This window comes from Danio aesculapii, chromosome 16, assembly GCF_903798145.1.
Source record: "Danio aesculapii chromosome 16, fDanAes4.1, whole genome shotgun sequence".
In the NCBI taxonomy this organism is placed as follows: domain Eukaryota; kingdom Metazoa; phylum Chordata; class Actinopteri; order Cypriniformes; family Danionidae; genus Danio; species Danio aesculapii.
Genome location: NC_079450.1, coordinates 33648316 through 33652860, shown reverse-complemented (window position 1 = coordinate 33652860; position 4545 = coordinate 33648316). Strand labels below are relative to the sequence as shown.

At 35.9% G+C, this 4545-nt stretch overlaps 1 long non-coding RNA gene across 1 annotated transcript; it reads left to right on the top strand.

Annotated features, from left to right (window-relative positions):
• The first annotated feature begins 2239 nt into the window (after positions 1 to 2239).
• On the top strand, positions 2240 to 3621 carry LOC130242822 (uncharacterized). Its single transcript, XR_008839095.1, has 2 exons — positions 2240 to 2407; positions 3142 to 3621. It is a non-coding gene; the product is annotated as an uncharacterized LOC130242822 (long non-coding RNA).
• Positions 3622 to 4545: the final 924 nt, after the last annotated feature.

Genomic DNA, 4545 nt, shown 5'->3' with positions numbered 1-4545 from the left:
CGCTGTGCGTCGCCGAGCAGCGCTTCTGGTGTGTGGCTGACCCCCTTAATTATACTAAAATATAAATAATAATTAATTTTAATGTCATTCACGCTACTTCTGACAGTTTTTGACAGTAACCTACACTGTGTTTAACAGTTAACTCAGCGTGGAACTCCCATACATTTTAAAATATCATTATAAGCAGATAACGTGGAATTTAGGGTATACACAGAACAGCTATAGCTATAGTACTGTAGGAATTTGTAGTCAACTCTAAATACATAGCTAGTCTTTAAAGTAAAACATTAAATACATGCATATGTCACAGTATGTAGGTGGAACATAGACTTCTTTACAGGCAATATTGTAGTATATCTATGCAATAGTCAGACATTGGCTTGCTTATGTTCTTCCTTTCCTGACTCCTGTGTTCATCTATTCAAACTAGAATGTTTCTGGACCCAGTGGCAGTGCAGATAGCCTGACTGCTGCAGCAGAGTCAAGTGTCATGGAGGTAGGAATACAGTCGTAAGAGAAACACACCCTGACACAAATGCTGACAGTTTCTTAATACTGTGTACAGAAAACTGATACAGAAACCACAAACCAGTTAGGGGTTGTCAGTGGGGGCTAGTTCACCACAGATGTCTGGTCAGTCAGAGGCAACGAGCTGCAATCAATCCAGAATTCTTTATTCTTTTTCCACAAAGTTTCCAACAAGTACTGAGCATGCAAGTGCTAAACATCACTTCAGAGTATCCATGTAGGTTGGTGTGTGTGTGTGTGGTCCCGAAACAAATAAGAATAAACTGTCTGATTGCCAGAAACACTTCAAAATAAAAGCTCATGTAAGCCTTTTTAAGACTGTGGCTAATTAACGATAAATTAACCCCTATGATAGGAGTAGCCTGTGAATGTGTGTCACACACACACACAAATGGAGATGCAGCACTAGCAACACTTCAGCATACTTTATATCAAAAAAAGCTATATATCATGAAGGATTAAAAATGTACAAATCTGCTAGTACACACAAATATTTCTGCTTTTTTGTTATATATTGTATTGCCTTTTGTGCTACTGTTATTACTTAAGTGTAATAAAGTTTTTTACAGACGCTAGGACACATTTCTCTATATAGGACACTTTTGCAAAACTCTTGACACAGTGAGCACAACAGAAGTCTATGTGGGCTGAACTAGGGATCAATTCTCATTGTTTTGGCACAAAATACATTTAATGATTACATCTCTCAAATTTCATCAATTCTTTTCTCACTCAGACACAACAACTGACAAAATTCTTTGGACAGTCAGGACATTTTGCACATGCTGCGTGCTGCGTGTCCATTTGTGTGTAAAGCTCTGTGTGTGTGTGTGTGTGTGCGTGAGACACATTCAAAGGTTACTTCTATCATATAATAGCAGACAAACATTTTTTTATTAAGTTTTTACTGTATGTATACATTTTTTATAAAGAGGTTGTTTTTGTTTCAGTCACATACATTTAAATGTTTTAATATCTATTACATTTGGCACTGCGTATATTATTTCACCATCTGTACACTAATATAATGTGTGGATGTGCGTGTCCATGGGTGGGGCTGTGTCGGTGTGGTAATGTGGGCTGGTGTGGCTACAGTGCCAGGGCTGAATTTTTGTCCCAGTCCGCCCCTGACTCCTACATAACTCATAACTGTTTCTTATATAAAAAACAAACTAGAGAAGCACCTAGCACAGTCCTTAGCTCAGCTAACAGTATTGAACATAGATGATTATTAAAAATCATAACTTACCCTCTGATTGCTCGAGGCCTCCAACAACGTGAGCTGCCCTGTGTCCTGACAAACAGAAACGCCCCATCTCATTGGCTGGCTCTAGCCAATAAACTGGCTTTGCTGCTCTTTTACTGGTATGTACATTTCCGCAGATTAATGATTTTTAACAAGAATCTCTTCAGAAAAGAATTGAAATAAACCCTAAATAATAAAATAATCGTGGGAAATGATTCTTTTGCACCTCAGTCCTGTTGGCTGCTGGCATTGTTCATTGGTTAGGCATCAGCCAATCAAACAGCTTTACACCTGTCCTGCCCCTCCCCCGCCCCGCGCTGCTCGCGCATCTGCATTTGCAAGTGCACAGATGAGTTCTGCTACAGAGATGGCGGGAGATGTGTAGCAAAAGTCAGAGCGCGGGAGATTTGTAGTTGTACTGACGAATCTGAGAGGTTGTGAGTGCTGACCTGTGGTTGTAGAGTAAAGATGCAATCAAATTTGCCGTGCACACGTGTGTCTGTCATTTTGTATTTGTGAATGACATTTTACAAATACACAACTATTAATCTGCAACTTCCAATTCAAAACACAAGTGTGTGGATTGTTGTGTGTGTGTGCAAATCGAGGGATTCAGCTGTTCACATCAGAGCTGTGAGTGTACATTTCAACATACACATACAAATATTATTATCACAAGTGCTCACATTTACATTTGCAAGCTCTCGAGTTTTGCAACTGATTTACCTTCATACGCAAGTTTCATATATGTTGTTTTGAACATCCAATAGTGTAGGTGTATATGCGAGTAATTTAAAGGTGTATATGCACGTGTTTTATGTATGTGTTGATAAGTGAAGTTTGATTTAAATCCTACACGGCGCCTTATACATGCCACCTCATCTGGGCCGTTGGGAACTTATTACTGAGCAGCACCATGTAATAATAATTCAAAGAAGCAATAACTGATGATGGCCCATTGATTTATTCTTATTAGAATTATTATTAGCCGTGAGGCGTGCATGTTTATTATTCATTTATATAATTGCAGTTGTAAGAATACATTTGCAGGTTTGCATTATATTTGTTTGTTTGTTTTGATTTGATTTTGATGTCTTGCAGGCTGTAAAGTGATTTGAAATAACTCAAAATAAACACCTAAAAGGTCTAAATTAATACCTCAAGGGTACATATTAGTACCTAAAAAGTACAAAAATGTTCCTCTTAATAGGTACTAATATATAGTTTTGAGGTACCAATATGGACCCTTTAAGTACAAATATGTACCTTTTGAAAAGGTGCTACCCAAGTGACAGCTCATGTACCTTAATTTCTGAGAGTGTAGTGTAAATTGTCAGTTTCACAGTTCTATTGTTTTCTCTTTTCAGTCAACTGGTCAGACGGGACTGGTCTCCAGAACATCATTTGGCACACTGTTTTCTGCCTTTGTGTTCGAGTGAAACTTTCAGGTCGAAGAAACCCCTTTTATGTGGTCAGTAGCTGGGCAGGTTTCTAATATGTTGTCATCCACTCTGCAGACTTACATGCTGAAGAGATCCCTGCCGACAACAACACTTCATTTGCATGCTTTATTTTAGAATGTATAAGAACCTAGTGCTTGCTGTACAGTTTAGAGTTTTCTTTCGATGACGCCACAGCAATACAAAGTATTCTACTTTGAAAACAACTGAAAGTTCTCCCTGGTTTTTTGGGCTCTTCTTAGAATTTCACAACAGTTTGGTGCCGTGAGCCAGGCTAGTGAAATTCACAACAGTAGGATAAAAGAATCTGACTGTTTAGATGTCTTACTGACACTGTGTTTCAGCAAGAATTTACTTAAATAAAGATGATAATCATTTTTATCTACAGTGGTTTCTTGTACAGTAAAGATCTCAGAAATGCAGTAATTAGACATAAAAATATTTAATTAATGATATTATATTATAAACTACAATAAGGCATATTATCAAACGTATCAATTTTTGCATAGATTCCAAACTATATGACAAACTGAAGCAGATTCCAATAGAAAACTACACTCATAAAATGATGTTTGCTGCTTGTTCAGACTACGTCTTTAAAATGAGCTAAAACAACACAACTGTCGAGGTTTTGGGGCTTTCATACTTGTTTTATGTTCAGTCCACTTAAATTTGTAAAAACTAATAAGTTAACTTAATTTCTTCATGTTGTATCAACACAAATTGATTGTGTGCATTTTTACAGTGTAATGAATAAATTATACAGATCTTCAGCAAATACTTAAATATTTAGCTCCATCTACTGGACAGTGAATGAAAGCGTCTGTTCTATAGATGCTAAAATTTCAATGTTCTGAAAGGTATAATAAATAATCTGATGGCTGTTTTAAGCTGAAACTTTACAGACGCATTCTGGAGACACAAAAGCCTTATCTTATATCTTGAAAATGGGGTAAAATTGGTGCCTTTTAAAATAAAGACTGAGAAATATATTTTTGCACTTAACATTAATAGCATGCAACATGTACTGTTATTATGACCAACAGGCTAAAATGAAGTCAATATCTTTGAAACGTCACAAATTAAATTGAATAAAATTTTAAATATAATTGTATGACACTTTATTTATTCATTCAGTAACAACTATTTGAAAACACTTCCAGTTAGGTCCTGTTTAAATCTGAAGGAGTTCTTGAATATAATAAGAATATCATGTAATAATAATAATAATAATAATAATAACAATAATCAAAATATAATATAATATTACAAAATAATAATCATGCAATTAAATTCCTTGGATAGACTAGT